The sequence below is a fragment of the Pelophylax lessonae genome (assembly GCF_965119305.1).
Source record: "Pelophylax lessonae genome assembly, chromosome: 9".
Classification (NCBI taxonomy): Eukaryota; Metazoa; Chordata; class Amphibia; order Anura; family Ranidae; genus Pelophylax; species Pelophylax lessonae.
In genome coordinates this window covers 211,909,047-211,936,608 of record NC_138776.1, presented here as the reverse complement: position 1 = coordinate 211,936,608, position 27,562 = coordinate 211,909,047, and positions in this window count along the sequence as shown.

Here is a 27,562-nt window from a genome sequence, read left to right as displayed (position 1 = left end):
TACATACACTTTTTTTGGATCATATTTTCTATTCCGCTATTTAATTTAACTGGGCCTCCATGCGAGACCTGTGTGCCTTGTTGCGCTGTTTTGAGTACTCCACCAACATGGCCAGTGGCAATGACGCCGTTCTCAGCTTAACTATCCCACTTCTATGCCTCCTTGAAAAAACAATTCGGGCGATGATGGAAGAGGATGTGGCACAGGATGAGGAGGAGGAGGAGGATGAAGAGGTAACATTTCCAAGGCTTTCAGGGCAGTCATTCGCAAGGGGCTCCGAGGGTGGGTTCCTGCACACGCAAACGCCAGGGACGCAATTGTCCAGCAGGGGCACAGTTCTGGAGGATGAGGAGGATGAGGAGGAGGAGGAGCTGGAGGAGGAGATGGAACCATGTTCACAGCAGGGTGGCACCCAGGCCAGCTCATGGCCATCACTGGTGCGTGGCTGGGGGGATACAGAGGACACGGACGATACACCTCCCACAGAGGACAGCCTTTCGTTGCCTCTGGGCAGCCTGGCACACATGAGCGATTACATGCTGCAGTGTCTCCACAACGACCGCCGAGTTGCCCACATTCTAACTTGTGCTGATTACTGGGTGGCCACGCTGCTGGATCCCCGTTACAAGGACAACGTACCGTCCTTAATTCACTCACTGGAGCGCGATCGCAAGATGCGCGAGTACAAGCGCACGCTGGTAGACGCCATGCTGCTGGCATTCCCATCTGACAGCGGGGCCACAGTGGAAGCACAAGGCAGAGGAGGAGGAGGAGGAGGTCGCCAACGCAACCAGGGCACCGCCAGCACCTCAGAAGGCAGGGTTAGCATGGCCGAAATGTGGAAAAGCTTTGTCAGCACGCCACAACAAACAGCAGCACCAGCAGCTCAGATGGAACGTCTTAGCAGGAGGCAGCATTTTACCAACATGGTGGAGCAGTATGTGTGCACACGCCTACATGTAGTGAATGACGGGTCTGCCCCCTTCAACTTCTGGGTCTCCAAATTGGGCACATGGCTTGAGCTTGCCCTTTACGCCTTGGAGGTGCTGGCGTGCCCTGCAGCCAGTGTATTATCTGAACGGGTATTTAGCACGGCTGGGGGCGTTATAACAGACAAGCGCAGCCGCCTGTCCAGAGACAATGTGGACAAGCTCACGTTCATTAAAATGAACCAGGCATGGATCCCACGGGACTTTTCCGTACCTTATGCAGAATAGCAATGGATACCGACCTTACCCACCCATTGTTCCATTTTTGCTCTTTCTCACTCTTTTGGGGTGTACCCTCATTTAAAATTTTTGAAAAGAAGCAGTGTTGGCTACCTCGTCCTCCTCCTCAGGGCCAGATTAATGTAGGGGCTATTGGAGCTGCAGCTCCAGGCCCCTACCTTTTATATAGGCCCCGGGTTGGCCATATTCACTGTTACCGCTCTTCTGTCACTTGTAAACACAGAAGTCTGGCTTCTATGCTCGCTTCCCCAGGCAGCACCCTCAGAACCTCCCCACACAGCGTGAAGGCCGGACAAGGAGGGACAGTTGGCGATGCATGGATGTGTTTATGGGCTTCAGAGACAGCATCCCATGTTGAATTAGGCATGCATGGCTGCACCCTTCCTCCTCTGGGTGCATGGCAAGGCACGGCCCTTAAGGCCCTTCAAAATCCTCAGCACCAAGCCCATGATGCTGTTAATCCGGCCCTGGTCCTCCTCCACCGCCGCTTCCACCTACACCGCCCATAGGTGTGCGCAGCCTATTGCATTAAGGTGTGCACCCCAAAGTTGAAATACACATGCATGTGTTTGCCAGCAGGGAGAGTAATGTATCGGGGCCATGTACCTGTAGGCAAGGAGAAATAGAGCAGAGCAGGTCCCAGGGAGATCTTTCCCATCTCCTCACTGGCAATGCTATGTGCCCTAGGTGATTAGGGTGTGCCCAGGCACACCCAGCACACCCTGTGCGCACGCCTATGTCACCGCTAGGCTTGTGACGGTATCAGATTTTCATGCTGCGATTAATTGATTAAGGTTTTGCCACGGTATACGGTATTATCACGGTATTCTATTATTAAATTTAAATTATTAAATTTCCACCTCACTTCAATTTCATTGCTGAATTTAGGGGCTTTGGTTCACTTATGCACATTATTATATAGTCAGTCAGTACAGACTCTGTGAACCAGGCCTAAAATAGGTCATCAAGCAGTGTCTGGCCTAACTGGTGATAACTGGTTCTGGCGCTCGGCTCCGATCCGATGGCCTGGTCATTAAGAGGGCAAATCCTTGTGGTCAAGAAGTGGTTAAACCTGAAGGAGGTGTTGTTTATAAATTACTTTACTATTGCTTTAGGCCTGGTTCACATGTATGCGGGTTGGTGGTTCACATTTGCACAGGCATAGCAGCCCATTGATTTGAATGGGCTGCTATGCCCTCATTTTCCGCAGAAAAAAGGTGCATGCAGCATTTTTTTAAAATTCAGTGGCCTTGAAATCCATCCTGCTTTTGCACCATGCGACTAACCTGCAGTTCCTGCTCTGGCAAGCTTTCTGCATTTTTTGTATACGTGGGCACGGCATTTAAAAATAAACAGTTTGCGTGTGCAGCAACGGCAGGTAAGTCGCATGGTGCAAAAGAAGGATGGATTTCATGGCCACTGCATTTTTTTAAATTCTGCATGCACCTTTTTTCAGCTGAAAACGCAGGCATAGCAGCTCAAGCCCATTCACATCAATGGGCTGCTATGCCTGTGCAAATGTGGGCCCCCAACCCGCATACATGTGAACCAGGCCTAAAGCAATAGTAAAGTCATTAATTGGTTAAACCTGCAGGAAGACCGGTGTTTTTATCTATTAATGACTTTACTATTGCTTTAGGCCTGGTTCACATGTATGCGGGTTGGGGGCCCACATTTGCACAGGCATAGCAGCCCATTGATGTGAATGGGCTTGAGCTGCTATGCCTGCGTTTTCAGCTGAAAAAAGGTGCATGCAGAATTTAAAAAAATGCAGTGGCCATGAAATCCATCCTTCTTTTGCACCATGCGACTTACCTGCCGTTGCTGCACACGCAAACTGTTTATTTTTAAATGCCGTGCCCACGTATACAAAAAATGCAGAAAGCTTGCCAGAGCAGGAACTGCAGGTTAGTCGCATGGTGCAAAAGCAGGATGGATTTCAAGGCCACTGAATTTAAAAAAAATGCTGCATGCACCTTTTTTCTGCGGAAAATGAGGGCATAGCAGCCCGTTCAAATCAATGGGCTGCTATGCCTGTGCAAATGTGGGCCGCCAACCCGCATACATGTGAACCGCCAACCCGCATACATGTGAACCACCAACCCGCATACATGTGAACCAGGCCTAAAGCAATAGTAAAGTCATTAATAGATAAAAACACCGGTCCTCCTGCAGGTTTAACCACTTCTGGATCGCAAGGATTTGCCCCTTTAAAGACCAGGCCATCGGATCAGAGCGCCAGGACCAGTCATCACCAGGTAGGCCAGACACTGCTTGATGGCTATATAATAATGTAATGTGGGCTGCTAGGCGTGTGTGTGTGTATATATATATTTATTAGAGCTGCACGATTCTGGCCAAAATGAGAATCACGATTTTTTAGCTTGGAATAAAGATCACGATTCTCTCACGATTCTCTGTGTAACAAAAAAAAAAAAAAATTGGGATAACTTTACTGTTACGTTTTTTTTTTTTTTTTTATTCATTAAAGTCTAATCATTGCGTTTGAAAGACTGCTGCGCAAATACAGTGTGACATAAAATATTACAACAATCGCCATTTTATTCTGTAGGGTCTCTGCTAAAAAAATATATAAAATGTTTGGGGGTTCTAAGTACTTTTCTAGCAAAAAAAAAACTGATTTTAACTTGCAAGCAGCAAGTGTCAGAAAAAGATCCAGTCTTTAAGAGGTTAAACTTCCTTTCTCCCTGGCAGAGGGAAGGAAAAGATACAAATGTAATCATTTTTGTTTATAGTTAGGAGACTTAATGCTGAAAGGTGTTAGCTGAGTGAGTGAATGAGTCATCCAGCTCACTGAAATGTATCAATTCACAAGTCAGGCAGACTTGACAGAGAAACTCGGTATTTTAAAAATGCCACAATAACAATACCGTGGCTATGCAATACCGCGATATATCGAATTACCGAAAACCGGCATATGTCTAGTCACCGCCACATCCACCACCACCTCAACCTCCCTCCTACTCCATATGGGCCTCGTCCTTCAGAGATGAAGAAGAACATTGTTTTATTTTTCTGTTTTTTTTTGTTGTTTTAAGTTATTTCCCTATCCACATTTGTTTGCAGAGCACTTGCCATGCTCTTAATTACGTTTTGCTGCCATTTGCAGCACTCTAGCCCTTTCCTTTGGTGTTTTAGAGCCATTTTAGTGCCTTAAAGTTCGGGTCCCCATTGACTTCAATGGGGTTCGGTGTCCGGGAAAAGTTCGGTAAAAGTCCGGGACACGGACCCGGACTTTTTTTTAAAGTTCGGCCGAACCCGTCGAACACGGACATCTAGGTGTTCGCTCAACCCTAGTTAAGACGAATGCTCACTGAAAACACACTAAGCATGTCCTTTAACAGCTTATGGACCACCCCATGCAGATATACTGTGGCAGGGTGGCCCTCCTGCATGAAATCAAGTACCTGTACATGATATCGTGCACAGGGTCTGGAGCGCATGCGCACGCCGCCAGCACCCCACTTTCACTGTGATTGTTCACAGGAGAGGTAGAACAGTGGTCTGCCTATGTAAACAAGGCAGATCCCCCACCATTCTGTCAGAGAGTAAGATGGAGACCTTGCATTTATGCTAAGCAGAAACACGGATCTCTGTTTTCCTCCCGCATAGTTAGAAAGAACTCCCTAGGAGCGCACTTAACCCCTTGATCTCCCCTGATGTTAATCCCTTCCCTGCCTGTGTCATTAGTACAGTGACAGTGCATTTCTTTTTTTAGCACTGATCACTGTATTAGTGTCACTGGTCCCCTCAAAAGTGTCAGATGTCTAATTTGCCTGCCGCAATGTCGCAATCCCACTAAAAATCGCTGTTTTGTAGCATAGAGTAAAAAATGTAGTTTTTTGTTTTCAAAGTTCTGTCTTTTTTTGTTTATAGCGCAAAAAATAAAAACCGCAGATCAAATACCACCAAAAGAAAGTTGCGGGAAAAAAGGACATCAATTTTATTTGGGTACAGCGTCACTCATCCGCACAATTGTCAATTAAAGTAACACAGTGCCATATCGCAAAAAATGGCTTGGTCATGAAGGGGGGTAAACCTTACCGGGCTGAAGTGGTTAAATTAAACCTGTCAATTGTTCTAAACCAAGAAAATCAAATTTGGTTCTATGGGCAGACACAGTAGGAGCCTGAAAATCTCAGTGGGCCACTCTGAAGCTAGATTCTCTGTTAACCACTTTTGGACTGGAAGGATTTTCCCCCTTAATGACCAGGCCATTTTTTGCAATTCGGCACTGCGTTACTTTAACGGACAATTGTGCGGTCGTGTGATGTTGTACCTAAATAAAATTGATGTCCTTTTTTCCCACAAATAGAGTTTTCTTTTGGTGGTATTTGATCACCTGTGCGATTTTTTTATTTTTTGCGCTATTAACAAAAAAAAAGCAACAATTCTGAAAAAAAAAAACAATATTTTTCACATTCTGCTATATGACATTCCCCAAAAACAACATTTTAAAATCTAATTTTTTCAACATTTTAGGCCAATTTGTTTTCTGCTACATATTTTTGGTAAAAAAAAATTGCAATAAGCGCATTTTGATTGGTTTGCGCAAAGTTATTGCGTTTTTATTTATTTATTTTTTTTAATAGTAATGGCGGCAATCTGTGATTTTTAGCTCGACTGCGACATTGCGGCAGACAGATCGGACCCCTAACTGACATTTTTTACACTTTTGGGGGGGGGGGGGGACCAGTGACATTACTACAGTAATCAGTGCTAAAAATATGCACTGTTACTGTAATAATGACACTGGCAGGGAAGGGGTTAACTCAGGGGGTGATCAAGAGGTTAAATGTAAGCCTAGGGGAGTGTTTCTAACTATATTGGGGTTGGGCTTTTGAAATTACCACAGAGACCTGTAATCCTATATCGAAGGATCACAGGCACTCTGTGATCATTCCAGAGAGAACAATGGTCATCTGTGTTTACAACAGCTGACCGTTCTTCTCTCTCAGCAGGGAGCAATCACGGGTGCCCAGTGGCAATCGGAACCACCTGCCCCATGCATCAGTGTCGCCGCTGCCGAGTGGGGGTGGGATCGCGCCCCCTAGCTGCAGGCGCTACCGAAGTAGAGCTACGTCGGTTCGTGCAGGAGGGCCAGCCTGCCACAGTAAATCTGCAGCGGGCGGTCCTTTTTTTTTTGAAAATTTGTATTTATTGAAATTTTGCACATAATAACAGACAACACTATGCCACGCAGGGCAACATTCACAAACAATGACAACAGGTCAAACCCCCCCATACCTCCCCCCACCCACCCCCCCACCCCAGGCTCCACCCAGCACGTCCAGCGCAAAAACAAAGCTTCCAGCAGTAATATAGCTACCCCTCAATTCTGTCCCAGCAAACAAAGGAGCAAGGTCATAGAACATAGAGATTAGTCCAGCACAGAAACCGTAATCAGCAACCTCATGCCTTATTCAAAAATCGGAGAGACATCTACGTATTCAGCTAGCACACAAAGAGCATGAGAATATCACCAACGGGCGTGACCACCCCCCCCCCCCCCAGGCAACCCTGAACAGCACCACACAAAACTCTAAGGCTGCTCAACGGAGGTCGAGGCTGGGGAGTCTATCCATGTTTTCCACACTTTATCAAATTTGCGAGGACATCCCCTACTGAGATACGCAGCCTTATAGAGCGGAGTCACTTTGTTAACCAAACCCTTCCAAAAGAGGATCGTGGGAGCTAAGGGGCTTTTCCAGTGTAAGAGCAGGGCCTTGCGAGCATATAAAAGAAGCAAACTGACCAGAGTACGAACGGCCCTCGCGGGGGCCAAGCCATCCACCTACCCCAAGAGACAGACCTCCACGGAATTGGGGACCGGAATCTTAACCACCTCCACGATGCAAGCTAACACAGATGCCCAATAGTCCTTGACCACCGGGCACCTCCAGAAGATGTGGCTGAAGTCCCCCGGAGAATGCGAGCAATGCCAGCATTCCGCCGAAGCCGTCTGATAAATGCGTGCCAGCCTCACCGGCGTGTAATATATCCGATGTAAGAATTTAAAGTGAATCAGGCGGTCCCTCGCAGAAACTAGGTAGGCGAAGGGGGAACTCCACATATCGTCCCAGTCATCACCATCTAGGTCAGGCACCTCCTCCACCCAGCGTTCCCTACACCTACGTACAGCTAGCGGAGTGGTAGCAAACAATTCCTTATACAACTCCGAGAGGGGCTTTCCCATATCCGCTGCCTGTATCGCCGTTTCAAGAGTTGAAGCTTTAATCACAACTCGGGGGGAACCAAACTGCGCCACAAATGCGCGGCGGAGTTGGAGATAGCGAAAAAAATACTGATTCGGAAGATCATAATGCACCTTCAGGGCATCAAAGGTGCACAGCTCCCCACCAGAGACAATATCCCCCAGCAACTTCACCCCTTTAACAGCCCAGATGGCAGGATCAGGGATCGAGGCAAATTGAGGAAACTTGGGGTTCCACCACAGTGGGGAGGCCGGGGATACACCAGATGCTCCCGGCTCCACCAGCACCCGCATATGGTCCCAGGCTTTGATGGTGGAACGCATCGTTCCTGTCAGCCTAAATTTAGCCTTGGACCCCCGATGCAGCAAAAGATGAAGACTCTCGTAGGAGCCCAAAACAGCCGCCTCCAGCACCGTGGCAGAATCCCCATCGTCCCCCGTAAGCCAGCGACGTGCCACCACTCCCTGCCAGGCCAGGAAATATTTATAAAGATCAGGTAAAGCCAGTCCCCCCTGACCCCAGGGCTCCTGTAACACCTGCATACCAATTCCAGGAGGGGAGGTACCCCAGATAAAGGAACCTATCAGGCCATGAACGCGGCGGAAGAACGAACGAGGGACCCACACCGGAGAATTTCTAAGGAAGTACAGAAAGACAGGGAGAAGTTTCATCTTCACCAAATTAATGCGCCCCAGAACCGACAAAGGCAAGTCGCGCCACACCTCCGCCCTGCGTTTAAAGACCTCCAGCAATGGGTGAAGATTTAGATTGAGATAATCCGCCACCCTCGCCGACACCCTGACTCCCAGGTAGGTGAACTCAGTTACCCATTTCAATGGCAACGCTCCATCAGCTGCTGCAATAGCGCCAGGATCAATAGGGAGCATGGTGGATTTATCCCAATTAACCCTTAGGCCGGAGAATTTTGCAAAAGTGTCTAGGATAGTGAAGACTGCCCGCAGGGAAGCATTGGGATCCTTCAAAAATAAAAGCATATCATCCGCATAAAGCGCCAGGCACTCTTTAATGGAGCCCACTTCCAGCGCCCCCACCTCTGGAGACGCATGCAAGGCAATAGCCAAGAGTTCTATCATCAGGGGGAACAGAAGGGGCGAAAGAGGGCAGCCCTGCCTAGTCCCCCTACCTACCGCAAAAAAGGGAGACAGGGTCGATCCAATCTTCAACGCAATACGTGGGGAAGGATACAAGAGGGAAATCCATTTGCAAAATTTAGGACCAAACCCCATGCGCCTCAGCACCACCCCCATGTACACCCAATCCACCGTGTCGAAGGCCTTGGCAATGTCCAGAGACACCACCACTCTAGTGCCAACAGAGGCATGGGACACCTGTAAATGTGTAAACAAGCGTCAAAGGTTGGTGTCCGTGGACTTGCCCGGCATGAATCCGGTCTGATCAATGTCTACCAGGGAAGGCAAGACCACTGCCAGCCTAGTAGCCAAGACCTTCGTGAGTATCTTGAGATCCACATTGAGCAAGGCAATGGGGTGGTAGGAGGAACACAGGGTGTGGTCCTTACCCGGCTTGGGCAGGAGAACAACATATGCCTCGAGCATGGAACCCGGCAGGGCCCCCTGATCGAAACACGCAGCATACAAAGCCTGGAGCCTGGGAGCCAAGGAGTCCGAATATTGCCAATACCATTCCACCGGGAAACCCATCAGGGCCCGGCGATTTATTGGGGGGGAAGGACGAGATGGCTTTCTCAATTTCCTTCAACGTGATGTCATTGTCCAACCAGGCACTGTCCTCACCCTCCAAGACCGGAACCGGCAACCCAGACAAAAGGCGCTCCAACTCCTCCAGGTCATATGCAGGCAGGGGTGAATAGGTGTCAGAGTAATAATCCATAAAGACCCGGGAGATCTCCCCCGGGTCTCTAACCAGTTCCCCTGAACTAGACGCAATACATGGAACACTTACCGAAGTCCTCTGATCCACCACCAAAAAAGCCAACAGCTTACCATTTTTTTCCCCCTTCTCAAAAAGTGACTCCGCTCTATGTTTAAGGTTGGCATGCTCAAAGTCAGTATCCAACAAAGCCAGACGCCTCCTGGCCTCCTCCAGGACCGCATAGGCCGCCGGTCCCGGAGTAGCCGAGTATTCCTCCTCCAACCTACGGAACTCCAGCAGAACAGCCTCTCTATCAGCATTAGCCTCCCTACGGGATGCCTTAATCGCAGAGATGTAATGACCCCGCATGACCACTTTAAAAGCATCCCACAGGATCACCCCAGCCGTGGACGAGGCATGATCTTCCCCAATATGCAGGCATATGGGGATCCACCTGTTGCATCACCTTTTCCGTCTGCAGCCAACCCGGTGAGAGGCGCCATGCACCCCTAGTCCCACCAGCCCCCACCCGCAGTCAGCAGCAGTGGATTATGATCGGAGAGACCACCCGCCAAATAAGTGGCATCCTGGACCAATGGAAGACAAGACTCATTAGCAAAAGCTAAATCTATCCTGGACGCCGTTCTGTGCACCCCAGACCAGCAGGAGTAGCCTCGCACCCCAGGGTTTTTCCAGCGCCACAACTCTGTAAGCTGAGCCGCAGAAGACCAGGACACAAGTTCGGGGGACGACAGTCTACCCGGGTTAGAGGAGTCCAGTCCGCCGTCCAGAACAGCATTGAAATCCCCCGCCATGATAAGAGGAAGGTGCATATAAGGGGCCAAGGTCACCAGGAGATCTACCAGAATCTGGGAGTGGAACGGGGGAGGTAAGTAAACACTCACCAGTACCACCTGTCGGTGAAATATCTCCAGGAGAACAATAACATATCGTCCGCCAGGATCCGTAATTACCTTTTGAATCGAGCAGGGTGCATTCCTACCTAGCAAAATAGACACCCCACGGGCATACGTGGAGTATGTGGCGTTGAAGATCCTCTGAATCCAAGGTCTCTACAAGGCAAGCACCCTGCCCCCATCCAAATGCGTCTCCTGGAGGAGGATAACATGAGGTTGAACAGTTTTAATATACCGAAATACAGCTGTGCGTTTCACCTTGTCATTGAGACCTCGCACATTCCAGGACATAATCTTAAATAGCTCAGCCATAGAACAGCAGAGGGGCACATATCAGGAGGGAGCCGGAAGACCAAGCATAGCCCAAGGACCAACCCGATCCCCCAACTCCATCCAGATATCCAGCAATACATACACATAAATAAAGTAGACATTGAGCCTGGAGCCAAGAACAAAAACGTCCCTGCTGTGATACCCAAACCTGAAAAAAGAAAAAATACAACAGGGTATCCAGCCTGATCCCAAAACCCAGCAAAAAATTTAAAGGCATGGCTGCAACATAGAACCGCAGCCGGCGTTACTCGCGTCCACCAAAGGCAGCCCTAAAAAAAGGCCGTCAGGTCGTCAGTTCCAAAAAAGGGGAAGGAGAAAAAGAAAAAACAGAGTCAAAAAGTCCAAACCAAAAAAGGAAAAAATTTTGGTTGAAGAAAAGGCAAAAAAAAAAGTCAAACTGAAAAAAGTCAAGTTCAACGACGTGTATGACACAGAGCTCCGATGAACTGTAGACCACTCCACAGCCCCAGGGACAGAAGCAAAGGATCCAACCCAGGGCAGTCCAGGAAACTGCAGGGCAGGATCACCAATGTAGGAACTGTAAAGGCCCCCCCAGCAGCAATTGAAGAGCCAGACAGTTAGTAGGCAGGAGCTCCAAGTAGGGGGCACAGTGGATCAGAGCCCCAAGAGCCCCGTACAATCCGGGAGAGCAGGGCCATTAGAGGAGATTAGATGGATTCCAACCAGTCCGCAGCCTCCCCAGCCGAGTTGAAGAAAAGGACGGATCCCTTATAATCCACACGCAGGCGGCTCGGGTACATCATGCCATATTTCAAGCCCTTGGTCCTCAGGAGTTTGCGCACTTCATTAAAGGATCTGCGTTTTTTCTGCGTCTCCACAGAGAAATCAGGAAACATCATTATCTTGCTGTTCTCAAACTGCAGCTCCTCCTGTCTCCTGGCTTCAGAGAGAATGCGATCCCTGTCACGGAAGTTCAAAAAGCGGACCAGAAAAGGTTGCGGGGGAGCCCCGGGCGGGCGAGGCCCAATGGGAACCCTATGGGCCCTTTTCACCACGTATGTCGGGGGAGGGGGAGGCAATTTGAGCAGATCACAAAAGAATTTCTCAGCAAACAGTGTAGAATTTGATCCCTCAGCCTTCTCTGGCAATCCGACCACCCTGATATTGTTGCGACGCTGCCGATTCTCAGCATCCTCCATCTTGTCTGCCATAGCATTCACCTGGGCCTGCATAGCAATGAGTTGCGCCGAATGGGAAGCGGTGACATCCTCCACCTCAGAAATGCGGCTTTCAGTTTCAGTCAGGCGCCCCCTTATTTTATCCAAATCATGCCGGATCAGGGTACATTCAGAGACCAGGTTGTCAATCCGGAGCATCAGGGCAGTTTTAGAGGCATCTATAGAAGCCAGGATGGGAGCAGTGATATCCCCCCCTCCAGGTGACCCCCCAGTCTGTCCAGCGGCCCCCAGTAACGACCCCTCGGGAACCTGAGTCCATAGGCTGTTCCAGAGGAGGGTTCCCAGCCCCCGCAGACATCTTCCCCGACTTTGAGGAGGCTCGGGTGCCTGTGGCTGCAGGTGGAGAAGAGGAGGCCTGCACTGGCAAGATGGCGGCGGCCGCTCTCGGGCCTCGCGGTGGGACCGATCGTTGAGGCCGCGGGGTCGGTATGGAAACCCCGGATTTTCTCCCCGGCATTCGTGCCCCACCTGTGCCCGATGCGGAGGAGGGCAAAATCGCCGTGATCTGAGGCACAGGGCCCGCGGATGGAGCCGGATAAGATCAGGATGGAGAGGAGCTCTGAGAGAACACGTCCGGCGCCTTCTACATCCCGGCCACGCCCCTCCAGCGGGCGGTCCTTAAGTGGTTAATATATGCCTGACTTCAGGAATAACCCCTGGCAACCTCCATTCACTGGGTCAATGAGAGGGCCATAGTGGCAACTTGCAATGCTTAGCCTTGAAGTTGGGTTCCCTGTAACAGGTTTCTGGTAGTCACACTGATACTTTAGAGATAATAAAACTAATAATTGTGTTTGCGCCTAGGCAGGACTTTCTAAAAGGCTAAATGTTTTTTTCTTTTCTTTTCTAGAACAGCAAATTGCTAAGTTCTTATATCTTTAGATAAATGGGTTATCTTACAGTAAAATAAAAATACTAAAAATGATTATATATGCAGAGTTGCCTGCTGTAAAACAGCAGAACATTCCGATTATAATTATAGAAATGTCTCACAATGTAGAATTGTTCACAGACTTTGGCACCATGGGTTGAAAGTCATTTTATTAAAGCCTGCCTAGCTGTTTCAGACTTCCTTGCATTCAAAATCGAATGCAAAAAAAAATCAGCCTTCAGTGTAAAGCACCATGTAGGCAGCAGGCCACATATAATTTATCCATCTGTCGACAGAAAAAGCAATGCACATCAAGGTTATAGGTGAATAGCTCGCTGATTCTCAGAACTCTGCCTGCAGAAATTCCATCATTCCTTTTACTTTCTGCCCAGTACACAATGACGTTCTAAACTGTTTAGAGCTTCAGAACCTGGAAATGCAAACTGCAGTAATCCCAGGAGGTTACGCACTGAGTTAAATTGACTTTGGGAGGTATAAAAAATATATGAATGTTAAATAATAAAGAAAGACCAAACTCAGATTCTCATTGCTACCAACAAGAGGTAGCACAGTTGTCAAAGGTAAAGAGTGATGCTTCCCCATGGCTACGGTTTAATCCAGTTCAAGGTGGTTTGGACAAGAATCAAATGATTTCCCTATAGATAATATTCTTTGGGTTCTAATTCTTAGAAATTGACAAAAAAATTGAATGGAAAATGGAAAAGGTGAGTTATAATTAGATTTTCTTAATGGATATTAATAGGTACATCACCAGCCAAAGCAGACAAGAAGTCTGAAGTTGGATTTACAGTTCTGTGTCATGGTTTTGCATGTATTACTGCAGCATTCAGCGACACGCATTTATTGCAATACTGCATTGCAAATACATTTATTTTGAATATCAGCCCAATTTACTAAGGCAATGCATCTGCATTGCAGAACATTGTAATGCAGAACATGCATGGTAGTACATTGCGGTGCATTACAAAATAGGGCCATGTATGATTTTTTTGCTAAATAAATATGCGATGGTTCATTTTGCAATGGACTACCATAATGCAACACACGTTAATGTGTTACATAACAAGCACAAACATACTGCAAAGAAGTTAATTGGCTCCACAGCTTGCTTTACCCCCTTAATGACCAGGCCATTTTTTGTGATTTGGCACTGCATTATTTTAACAGACAATTGCACAGTCATGTGACACTATACCCAAATAAAATTGATGTTCTCTTTTCCCCACAAATAGAGCTTTCTTTTGGTGGTATTTGATGACCTCTGCGATTTTTATTTTTTGCGCTATAAACAAAAGAATTCTGAAAAAAAAAACAATATTTTTCACATTCTGCTATATAACATTCCCAATAAAAAAAATGTAAAAATCTATATTTTTTTTTCATCATTTTAGGCCAATTTTTATTCTGCTACATATTTTTGGTAAAAAAAATCCCAATAAGCATATTTTGATTGGTTTGCGCAAAAGTTATCGCGTCTACAAACTAGGGGAAAGATTTATGTCATTTTTATTTTTATATTTTTTTTACTAGTGATGTGCCCTGCTCCCACGTAACGTGCCCTTCCTCCATGTAATGTGCCCTGCTCTCAAGTAGTGTGCCCTGCTCCCATGTAATTTGCCCTGTGCTATGTCCCCTATTCCATGTAATGTGCCCTGCTCCCACGTAATGTGGCCTGCCCTCATGAATTGTGCGCTGCTCCCAGATAATGTGCCCTACCCTCATGAAATGTGCCCTGTTCCCACATTATGTGCCCACCCTCATTTGATGTGCCCTGTTCCCACATAATGTCATATTGTGCCCTGCAGTGTGCCCTCATAAGCCCCTGAGTACCCTGCCCTGCTGCCCCTCCCAGTGTTGCATTCCCAAGCAAAAAGTAGCATTTTTATATTAGATGGGACCCTAAAGGCACCAAACAGTCATAAACATATATAACATACAAAAGTTTATTGTACAAATAAAAAAATGGGGTTCTAGTGTGGGGACCCCATTACATTAATATGACATCAGAGACATACGATTATCCATTTGACTTAAAAAAGAACCAAAAAAGTCACTAATGCATCACTAAAAACACTGACGCATTTCAGCTTCTGTTGTCTTCTTCAGGGATTTGATGCGATGAGAAATCTCTACAAAAGACAATATAATAACTAACAAGTATAACAGACATTTTATTACAATAATGTAAGAAATCTATAACAATACAGCAAGTAGTATGTTATAATAAATACACTCACAGTTTTGGTGACAAAGATGAACTCAGTCAAACACGCCCTAAAATCACATCAGGCAATTAGGCCGGCCGGTAAGAGCTCAGGGAACAATTGACCACTATGCAGAAAATATATCTACATATGTATAAATAAAAAAGATTCTTTGGAGTGTATTCAAATGGTATTAAAGCTTTGTTTTTTGTTTTTAAATAACAAAAATGTTATACTTACCTGCTCTGTGCAGTGGTTTCGAACAGAGCAGCTTCGATCCTTTTCTTTTCGGGTCCCCTGCCGGTGCTCCTGGCTCCCCCCTCGAGCAGTTCTCCCAGAGAAAGCCGTGCTCACTCCCGAGCTGCTGCTCTCTGCATTCATAAGACACATAGAGCCGTGGCTTGGCCCCGCCTCCCCCACTCTCTCCTCATTGGCTCACTGGCTGTGATTGACAGCAGCACAGGGTCCCAGGACAACGGAGGCTTTCATGAACATCACTGGATTGGAGGGAGCTCAGGTAAGGATTGAGGGGGTTGGTGGGCCGCTGCACACGGAAGGTTTTTTTACCTTCATGCATAGAATGCCAGATTACAGTACACTCAGGCCAAGATTAACATTTAACATTTTTTTTCAAATAAACTCTGTGTCTCTTTTGCAGACTTTGGATAGAAGTAACAAGTGTGAAAAAATTGGTTTTTGGATTTTGGTGTAAAAAAACGTTAAATGATATGCCTAGTCAAACAGTTGCAGAAAAATTGGTCTTTGAGTGTTGGTGGTGCCTTCACACCATAACCCTATAGTGGTACAGTTAATGAAAGCAAGGATTGGTCTTGCTGTAAAAAAATTAAGTTATATGCCCAGGTCAAACAGGTGCCGAAAAATTGGCCCTTGGGTGTTAATTGTGCCCATGAAACTTATACCAAAAAATGATTTCAAGATAACATTGACACCCACAAATCTAGGCAGCCTAGATAGTCTTGCAGAGATTTGAGATCCCAAAAACATTTCAGCCACAAATCAGTGACATCGGCATCAGGGGCTTGTTAGTTGCTGCTAATCCAGGACTGATGCATTTTGACAAATAAAATATAAAGAATAAAAGCCGCGCTAATTTGAGACATGCAAATTAAATTGACATTCAATTAGTGAATACATGATACTAAAATAATAATACTTGAATAAACAATCAAAAACAAATCATAAGTCAATTGATGTATATCCAGATCATAAATAAGCAACGGATACAGTCCAAAGAGTTGTGCAAACTGTAGAAACAGGAATTCCTCCACCGTAATAAATAGTCCTTCAATCTACAATGACTTTAAAGACCACGCTATGCGCTTACCACAGATCGGATATAAACAGGCACACTAGTAAATGAGAGCAGTCAAGACAGGGATTCATTCACCACAGTGCTTCAAGTCCGTGATGACAGGTGAAGATCACACTATGCGCTTACCACAATTATGATGAAAAAAAAGCCCATCTCAATGCTTAGAAGGTAAACTGCTGCCCAATCCAATGGCGGTGGAATGATCCATCCAATTGATGCAACCCAACAGACGCGCCAATCATATGCAGGGCTAAGGCACTGACCCTCCGGATCAATCACGCTCCGGCATCAGCTGGGTGACCCATCGAAGGCCCCTGGGTGATAAAATTTAGGAGGTGTAATTCGAAGATGGATCCGGATGGCTCGTGTAGAGCTTAGCAGCAATGTGCTAGCTTCCAGGGTGAGAAGAGAGATGGGAAATATAGGTGTGAAAGTAGCAGAACCCTATGCCTGCGCTAATGAAATTATTTGCAGGCATAGGGTTCCGCTCCTATCACACCTGTATGTGTGTATGTGTATATATATGAGCGGGTGTGGAAAGTGGGGTCCCCCAGGGTTCTGTCCTGGGACCAATCCTGTTTAATTTATTCATAAATGATCTAGAGGAGGGGATATCGAGTACAATCTCAGTATTTGCAGATGATACTAAATCAGGCATGCCAATATCTTCTATGCAGGATGTGGAAACCTTGCAAGCGGACCTGAACAAAATAATGGGGTGGGCAACTACATGGCAGATGAGATTTAATGTTGAAAAATGTAAAGTAATGCACTTGGGGGCCAGAAACCAGAAAGCAAGCTACTCACTAGGGGGGGAACCTCTGGGTGAGTCTAGGATGGAAAAGGACTTGGGGGTACTGGTAGACAACAGGCTTGGCAGTGGCATGCAATGCCAAGCCGCCGCAAGCAAAGCCAACAGAATACTGGGTTGTATAAAAAAGGGGATTCACTCCAGAAATAAAGAGATTATTCTCCCGCTCTACAAGACTCTGGTCCGGCCACATCTGGAGTATGCTGTCCAGTTCTGGGCACCGGTCCTCAGGAAGGATGTGCTGGAACTGGAGAAAGTCCAGAGAAGGGCAACAAAAATAATTAGGGGAATGGAGGACATCAGCTATGAGGAAAGACTACAAGCACTGAACCTATTCTCTCTGGAGAAGAGACGATTGAGGGGGGATATGATATCAATGTACAAATACTGTACTGGCGACCCGAGCATAAGGAACAAACTATTCAGAGATAGGAGATACAATAAGACACGTGGCCACTCACTAAAACTTGAGGAAAGGCGGTTTAACCTTAAAGTGCGTAAGGGGTTCTTCACTGTAAGAGCGGTAAGGATGTGGAATTCTCTTCCACAAGCAGTCGTATCAGCAGGGAGCATTGATAGTTTCAAAAAACTATTAGATGGGCACCTTAAAGACCACAACATACAGGGGTATACAATGTACGGTTAAAAGCAAACACACACACACATCATAGGTTGAACTGGATGGACTGATGTCTTTTTTCAACCTCACTAACTATGTAACTATGTAACTATGTGTGTGTATATATACCCCTATACAGAAGTTCAGATGTCATGCCTGCCTCCAAAGACGCCCAAAAAATGCCCAAAAAAACGCCTGCAACAACACACCTGGGTGTTTTTGTTGCAGACGTTTATTGTGCATTTTTTGGGCGTCTTTGGAGGCAGGCATAACATCTGAACTTCTGTATAAGGGTATATATACACACACACATATATGTATATATACACATACACACATATAGGTGTGATAGGAGCGGAGCCACATCCCTGCAAATAATTTCATTAGCGCAGGCATCTGCTACTTTCACACCTATATGTGCGTATGTGTATATATACATATATGTGTGTGTGTATATATACCCCTATACAGAAGTTCAGATGTTATGCCTGCCTCCAAAGACGCCCAAAAAATGCCCAAAAAAACGCCTGCAACAAAAACGCCCAGGTGTGTTGTTGCAGGCGTTTTTTTGGGCATTTTTTGGGCGTCTTTGAAGGCAGGCATGACATCTGAACTTCTGTATAGGGGTATATATACACACACACACACATATATGTATATATACACATACACACATATAGGTGTGATAGGAGCTTAGCCACATCCCTGCAAATAATTTTATTAGCGCAGGCGTAGGGTTCCGCTACTTTCACACCTAGATGTGTGTATGTGTATATATACATATATGTGTGTGTGTATATATACCCCTACACAGAAGTTCAGATGTCATGCCTGCCTCCAAAGACGTCCACAAAAAAGCCCAATAAACGCCTGCAACAAAAACGGCCAGGTGTGAAAATATATGCTCTATTGCAATTCTAAGACAAACAATTTTTTTTTTCTGGTTCTGAACATGCTACGGAGCTGAAACTTCACAGGTACACTTTTTAGACCCCCCCCCCCCACCCCCAGACACTAAATCCAAAGAAATCTCTTTTTTTTTTCAATAATTTTTTCAATAATTTGCTCTCTATCAAAAACGACAATGCTTAAGAACTTTTTTTTGCGTGATTAATAGTCCCTGGGGCATGACCCAGAACCCTAGGCACTTTTTAGGGGCATTTATTGGGTTTTAGGGCTTCAAAATGGTGTTTTTTGATAACCGAAGTTCGGGTCCCATTGATTTCAATGGGCTTCTGGAATCCGGACTCGAACTTTCGGGATGTTCGGGTGTTCTGGTCGAACCAAACTTTTCAAAAGTTCGATCATCCCTATAACCTACCAGAGTCTGAAAAGGTGTTACATAAACTCCTCTTTGAGGTGTGCTTAATCCTGTGCTACATTGGCGAGGGCAGGTTGAGTTCCGAGACTTTCCACTCCTTGACACCATGAATTCTGGGGTCTTTTCACAGGCTTTGAAGAAAAAGGGAGTCCATGTACAGCAAGTTTGCAGAAGCAGAGTCTTTGGGGGTCATTGATTACAGTATCTGGAACTGCCCCCTCCCAGCCATTTACTACTCCCAGGGTTTCTGGGGACTGAAAACAATCTCTTAAGGTTTGACGAATGTCTTCCTCTGCTTCAATGTCTCCAAAACTGCTAGAATCCTCTTCCTCTTCCTCCCTCTTCTCTTGTGTGTTCTGTGCCATTGCAAGAATGGTGTCTGCATAAAGTAGGCATAATGGAAAGGAAGTCCTCATCTTCCGCCTGCTGCGCTGCCTTGAGTGCCCTGTCCATAATTCCACACAGAGCCTGCTCCAGCAGGAACACAACAGGGATTGTGTCACTAATACATGCATTGTCAGGGCTCACCATCCTTGTTGCCTCCTCAAATGGTGGCAGTACAGTGCATGCATCCTTTATCAACAGCCATTAGCATGGAAAAAAAAAGCCAAGCTTCCCTGAACCTGTCCTTGTGCCATACTCACACAGGTACTCATTGATAATCCTCTGCTGCATGTGCAGCCATTGCAGCATTGCCAAAGTTGAGTTCCACCTCGTGGGCATGTCACAAATCAGGCGGTTTACGGGCAGATGGAATTCACGCTGAATTTCAGCCAACCAAACACTGGATGTGTATGACAACCTGAAATTGCTACAGACTTTTCTGGCCTGTCTTATTTTGATTTTGGGTACCTGTTTAAGAAATGCTGCACCACCAAATTGAGGACATGTGCCAGGCATGGTTAGTGCCATTATCCCACACCACCATTCCTGGCTCAAGTATCTTTTAGTCTGACTCATTAAATAGACTCTTCAACACTTAGGGGTACTGGTGGTTCACAGGACAATTCAGCAGAGGAGGGCATGAGGGAGAGGAGGAGGAGGAGGGGGTGGAGCTGACAAATCTCGCATCATCACCACTGGCTGTATGGAGATGTGGCGGCACAACAAGCTGCAGCACTGAGTCCTGTCCTGCATCCTTCCTAGTTGCAAGCAGAATTACCCAGTGTGCTGTGAATAAAATATATCATCCCTGACCATGCTTTCTGGACCACGCGTCAGCAGTAAGGTGGACCTTGCGGCTTACTGCCTTGCCCAACAATGCCACTCCACATGATGGAACATAGCTAAAATGGCCTTATTTGCAAAGAAATAGTGGTTGGGAACCTGCTATTGTGGTACAGCCCATTCTGCAAATTCATAGAAGGGGGCAGAATCCAACAGATGTAAAGTCAGGAGTCTTAAAGCCAAAAATTTGGACAAGCTGAAATGTAGACACTGGCCATTTTGGTGGCAGAATGTGTATTTGTTTTTTCGATTAAGCAGAGAAATGTGCCTGCTCTACTCTACAGCTGGTGGGGTGCTGCTGGCAGATGTGTTGCAAGGACCTGTGACACCCTTTGCTACACCATAATCCATGTCAGTGGAGGCTGCTGCGAGGTCATGAGATATAGCAGAGGTAGACATGAAAGGTGAGGAGTGAGGAGGGCAATATTTTGTCCCTTTTGCATGGCTTTCAGGTGCTCTTGCCAATGGGCCTAAGTGGTGGGAGGTTAAATGCCTTGTCAAGCATGTGGTATCCAAATGACTGGTGCTTTTTCCCCTTTTAATCTGCTTGCAGCAGAGATTGCAACAGCGCAATCGGCTGCACATGTGCTGTGGGAGGTTGGCTGGGAGATAAAATCCCCACAATATGATGGAATAACGTGGCTGCTCTCTACTCTTCCATGATGGCTGCCTCTGGAGGACATCCTGCATTCTTGGGGTTGTGCCTCCCCTTTGAGCTCTATGCAGCACCCAACTCACATCAGTGACTTCATCATCCTCATCCCCTCCATCCTCATTATCACTGGAGCCAACATGGCAACATGCTGCGGCTGGGTGACTGCCAATTTGTGTTCTCCCCTCTCTGTAGGCTCATGTTCCTCCCTTCCCTTACCTCGGAACCAACATTAAAATCAAGTAATGCCTGTGCATCCTCAACAAGCAAGTGGCTGACATTGTGCTCACATAATTCAGCTAACTTCTCCATGCCTGATGCTGGGGCTATGACAGGAGTAGCTGTGGACAAGGAGACAGAATAAGCCACTCTTGCAGCTGCAGTGGGCTTCACACTAGTGTAAGCTTGGGTCATAGAGGATAAGGAGGATGATTTAGTAATCCAGTCCAACACCTCCTCTGTATGCTGTGGCTGGATAGCACAATTTACATTACTAAACAGAGACAAATGTGCTCTGTCTGAGGATGGAACACGTCCATCCATCTTTGCCTATGGACACAGATGCTGCTGACCACCTCATAGTGCCATGGGAACGTCTGTCTCTCCTGGTTGGTCTGCTAGACCACACAATACTGACACACTACACTATACTCATACTATAATCACACTTTACTGAAACGCTATAGTTACACTACACTATACTGACACACTATACTGAAACACTATACTGACACTACACTATACTCACAGTACACTAACATTCTACACTCTGAGTCATAATAACACACTGACTCGCTAGTAGCAAACTAAGTCTTGCTCTATTCATCTCCAACAACACACTGCAAAAGGTTACGGAGGGAAGGAACCTTTTATAGTTTTGGGTGGAACTATGAGCACTGAGCCATGATTGGGTAAAGTAATCATGGCTTTGTCCAAGCATGGCTCTGACAGTGCTCTGTGCCCAGTGGTCAGGTGCATTGCTTCAGCCAACCAGGGCCCTAGAGTGCACTGTGGGGTGCGCAGTGCATTTTGGGGAGCTTTGCGGACAAACATCCCACCGAGCGCCCTGCAAATTCGGGTGTTCTCCAAACGGTTGAACAGGTGATGTTCTGGCTGAACTTTTGCTGGACTCAAACTGTCCACCAATTCTACCCAAGAGATTTATGTATGTGTTTACATTTGCTTATGAGCATCTTTTTGTTTAAAACTATTTTAAACAATTTATTGTTTCAAATTGTAATATTTATTTTATTTAAAAAAATGTTCCCACTGCCTCTTTAATTATTATTATTATTATTTTTTAATCAACTATTGATATTACAAAGGAGGAAAATCTCCCTTGTGATAGCATGGCCAGTGACAGGTACTCTTTACTGGGAGATCTGGGGCCTTATAGACCCAAGATCTGTCCTCTGCCCTCAAAAGCATTTGATCAAACCAAGATCAGTTTGATCAGGTGCTTTATGGCACTTTTCCACTGCAAGTAACGGCTAGTACCGGCTCGGCTCTACTCGGCCCTGCTTGGCCCGGTTTGCTTTTCCACTGCGGTACCGCATGGTATAGTGTCGGAACGGTTCGGTACGGTACGGTATAGGTTTGCTTTTCCACTAAAGTAGTACTAAAGTTAAGTGGGTGGGATAACAATGGGGTGGGTGTGATTCTCTGACCAATCAGTGGCTAGTAGTGACTGCATGCAAAGGATTGTGGGATATGGTACCAGTTTGGTACCTGTTGTAACCACAATCGAGTAGGTACTGTTTTTTCAAAGACGTACCGTTCGGTTCCATGCAGTGGAAAAGCAAACCTATACCATACCGTACCGAACCATTCCGACCCTATACCATGCGGTACCGCAGTGGAAAAGCACAAAAGCGTGCCGAGCCGGTACGGTTCTATGCAGTGGAAAAGCGCCATTACAAGCAGGTAACGGTTTGAAAACAGCAAACTGAAAAGCGGAAGTGACAAAATCCTCATTGCTTCCGGTTTCATACATCAAAGAAACAGACAGAAGTTTCTCCTGCATCTCTATTGTAAGCCGGCCCCTTGAAAAGTGATTGGGTGGCTGTATAGCTGCTCAAATTACTTTTACATTACATGGCATCTTTAGCTAAAAAAAAAAAACGATACCAGGATTATGGCTGCAGCCATGATTCTGGTAAGACCACTGAAACCCAAGGACTTACAGGTACATCCATTTGCAGGAAGTAGTTCATTTGAATGATCTTGAAGTCTGTAAACTTACTTTGTGAAGTTCACATTAACTGGAACTCTGTGACATATATTGAATATGTCTGATGAATAGGCACTGCTGTGTCACAGAGTTTACAGAGGCTTGCCTTCTGAATTACAGAGATGCTAAAAGGAGGAGTTTCACGAGTCAGTACAAAAATCACTGCTTGCAGGCAGCAAGATACTATAGAATCTGTAGTAGATTTTCCAGGTAAGCTTATATAGGATTGTCAAAAATACCTATTGTTTGTATTGTTATTACAATGCTCGTGTTATAAAATGAAAGTCTATGCTGTGATCATACAACTCCCTAAAAATAAATTAACAATAAGAAAAAAGTCAGAGTGAAAGTAGAGCTTCAGTAACTGTTGTTGACTTTGGAGATCCTGATTTGAGGGTAAGTGACATGGTTTCCTAACAGTCCCCTTTTAGTCCTATTATAAATCACTACTGTGAGACATCAGCATTTTCTATTGTTTATCACTGTCTCTTCCTTTAAATCTATTACTGAAGCGAGATAGTAGTATGCCAAAATTCCTCAAATCACTTCATTTCATTTTTTAAGTTACTATGAAAAATATGGGTTCTAGTAATATCAGAAGCAAAAAAAAAAAAAAAAAAATACAATCTAAGCTATTTATAGAAGAAGCTATGTCGGACTGGGTTATGCATATAATGCACACTTTGCGATTCCGTACATATTATAGGACATCCTAGTTTATTGTTCTATGTTCACATTTATATCCCATATTATATTTATACTACAAATGCCTACCTACTATTCTCCATATTTCTTTTTTATACCAAAATTTCACATTTACCTTTCAGATGGGAAAAAAGACCTTTGAGGAGCATCCCAGGAGAACATGTGTGACAGGTATTGGAGGAGTTTGAACAATGTTGTTTCTTTAACGGATCTGTAAAAATGTAATGGCTTCCCATCTTTAATCAATTTGTTCTTGGTTGCTGCCTGCACCACTAGTTCTTTCTAACTCACTTCTTGTTCAGAATGGCTTTACTGACTTTTAACTGTAGCCTCCTGTTTTCAGCCTGAGCTCGTTTGCTGCCTGAGAATCCTTCATCTCCAAGAACAGTAAGAGCTTTAAGCAAGTGCAATTTCGCCCTATTGCTTCTAGAAGACCGGTAAATCATTCACTGAAAGCTTCTAATGTTTCACAGCACACTTTCTTTTTACAACAGATTCAGAAGTGTCAGAAATAACATACATAACGCAGGCACAAAGCATTATGAGATGTTACTGAATATCAGATCTAAAACTTGGTACTCTGGTAAATATGGGTTCCTTGTCCACCAGAAAATCAAAAATAGTACTTTTAAATGTTTACATGTTAGGCCCCTTTTACACAGGGCAGAGTGCAGCTGTGATCTGCTTGCTCAGCAGATCTCTCAGTTGATCCCCACTGAGCAGGTGGATGACAGGTCCGTGTCCAGTCCACCAATGCAGAGCAGACGCGGACACAGACCACTCTCCTCTATGGGCGACTAAATGTAAATGGACAGCCTGTCCGTTTACACCCTTTTGCCATCTGAGCTAATCCCCTAGACGGAAGAGGAACAGATCCCCATATGTCTATTTTTGGCGGATTGGATTGGATGTAAACAGGTGTAAACGAACATGTGCTCATTTACACCGACCACTCCATAGAGAAGAATGGAGGTTCTGATCGGGTAAAAAAAACTGAACAGGTGGACCTGATTGAAATGTCTGTGTGAAAATGGTCATAAATAACAGCTTCTCTATGAGAATGACAACCATTTCTTTACCAAGGCACTCCAATATCTGCTACAAAGAGTAAAGATGGCCACAGATCTTAGGAGGTGGTAGGATCCATGACTGTATGACCAGACTGCTAGAGCTTATTCCACATTTTCTAAAATGATCAGTGTATGAAAAAATATACAGTGCATGTGTATGAAGTGAGGTGCCTGCATTATATCAGAGTAACACAAAGGTTTGGGTGTGAAAAACAATCCCACAAGGAGAAAAGCATTTCTGACATTAGGAAAATCACATTTATACAAGCTCACAATGTGATCAAATTATAGACACTTTGGCATAGTCTCTTATAGCACATCAAGTGAATAAACAAAATGGTAGTGCCCATGGAGATAAAACTTGGGTTATTTCTATATTGGTTGTAGGGTGACATTACATCAACAGAAAAATGGCCGTGTGACACAAGAGTATCTGAAAAACAGGTACAGTATGTCTGTGTACTATCTCTCTATAATCTTATGTAGGTGTTGACTTCAGAAAGCTAAAGTAAACTTACATTATATTCACTTGCGGTTTATATGTCCAAAAGGTACCCATACACATTAAACAGTGTATAAAGTGATTTTATGCATGTTTTCTTTATTTGGCTCACTCTTTCAATAAATACCCTGATCAGGTTTTTATCAATTTGTTATAGGTTGTCCAATAGACTAAAATGTGAATGTCATTATTATTATAATTATTAGTATTAATATTATTATTAATATTATTATTATTATTGTTATTATTATTATTATTATTATTATTATTATTATTATTATTAATAACTTTTTGTTTTACATTTTTAAAACCCTTTAAACCTGCAGTATAGCACATGCACACAGAAATACTATGACAGCTGGAGGCAGGAGTGGTTTCTTTATAAACAAAGCTCATGGGATTATTAGTGATTAGGGATGAGCTGCCGGTTCAGTCCAATCCCAGGAAAATTTGCTTGTTCTGAGGGTCGATATTGGCTGAATTAATTAAATTATGTGTTCAGCCAAGTTGAACCTCTGGCTGCATAGGGAAGTGATCCATTTAATAGCAATATTGCTATTGCCGTAATGCTATGGCTTCCCCTCAGGCTGGTTTGTTATGTAGCTGTCAGCCACTCCCATCCTAACAACCAGGATTCATGATCCTTGCTAAAAGCAGAATGTAAACAAAGGGGTATCGAATGTGAAAAAAAGATGTGGGGTTCACCTTCATATTTGTTCCAAACACCTCAGGTATAGTATATATTTTTTAAGGGAACCCCATACTGTTATAGATGATACCAGATCCACTGATAAGGGTCTGGTATAGATGATACCGGTGCCACTGATAAGGGTCTGGTGTAGATGATACCGGATCCACTGATAAGGGTCTGGTGTAGATGATACCAGAGCCACTGATAAGGTTCTGGTGTAGATGATACCGGAGCCACTGATAAGGGTCTTGTGTAGATGATACCGGAGCCACTGATAAGGTTCTGGTGTAGATGATACCGGAGCCACTGATAAGGGTCTGGTGTAGATGATACCAGAGCCACTGATAAGGTTCTGGTGTAGATGATACCGGTGCCACTGATAAGGGTCTGGTGTAGATGATACCGGATCCACTGATAAGGGTCTGTTGTAGATGATACCAGAGCCACTGATAAGGTTCTGGTGTAGATGATACCGGAGCCACTGATAAGGGTCTGGTGTAGATGATACCAGAGCCACTGATAAGGTTCTGGTGTAGATGATACCGGAGCCACTGATAAGGGTCTGGTGTAGATGATACCAGAGCCACTGATAAGGTTCTGGTGTAGATGATACCGGAGCCACTGATAAGGGTCTGGTATAGATCAATGGTAATCACTGGCCATTTGTTTAAAAAAGAAGTAAAGTGGCCAAAGGGGGTTGATTTACCAAGGGCAAATAGTCAGTGCATTTTTAAGTGCAGTTGCTCTAGATCAGAGCGGAACATGCAAGGAAATTTTTTTAAAAAAAATGCATTTTTGCTTGCACATGATTGGATGATAGAATTCAGCAAATGCCAATTTTGCTGCACTAGTTTATATATATATATATATATATATATATATATATATATATATGGTTCATAAACCCCACTTCAAAGACAGGATAAGGCACCCCATTCATGTTATTTAAAGGATTTATGCATTTTTAGTGTTGACATTGAAGCATTATTAAAATCCGCTTTTATCTGTCACTATCAAAGCTTAACTGAACAAACTGACGATAGAAGCTGATTGGTTGCCATGCACAACTGCCCCCAAATTCGATCTGCTCCAGTTTTTCCCCCTTAGTGTATTTATATTCCCCGTTTTGTTTGTTTGCCTTACCTTGTAATGATGGGCTCACATATCTGAGCTGCAGTTTGTACTGTCCCTTGCTTGTCCCTAGGGAAAGGCAACTTTCTGTTTTGGGTCAAAAAACATCCGAGGAATCTCTTGCCATTTACTCTGTGTTGAGGGACAAATGTGGGAGAGTCAATGTGTTATAGGCCAAACCCCACTTAAATCCACAACAGTAAAATCACTCTGTATATGCTGTAAAGCATGCTTGTTACACTCACTGTGGAACCTAAGGGGTTAATCCTCCACATTGTGTAAAAAGGCTGTTTGAACCTGTCTTCTCTGATCCTCCCCTTCTTCCACTGTCCTCTGATCATTTCCTAATAACACAGAATCTATGGAGTTAGGCTGCGCATGCTCAGTTTGGTGGGTATTGCCAGAT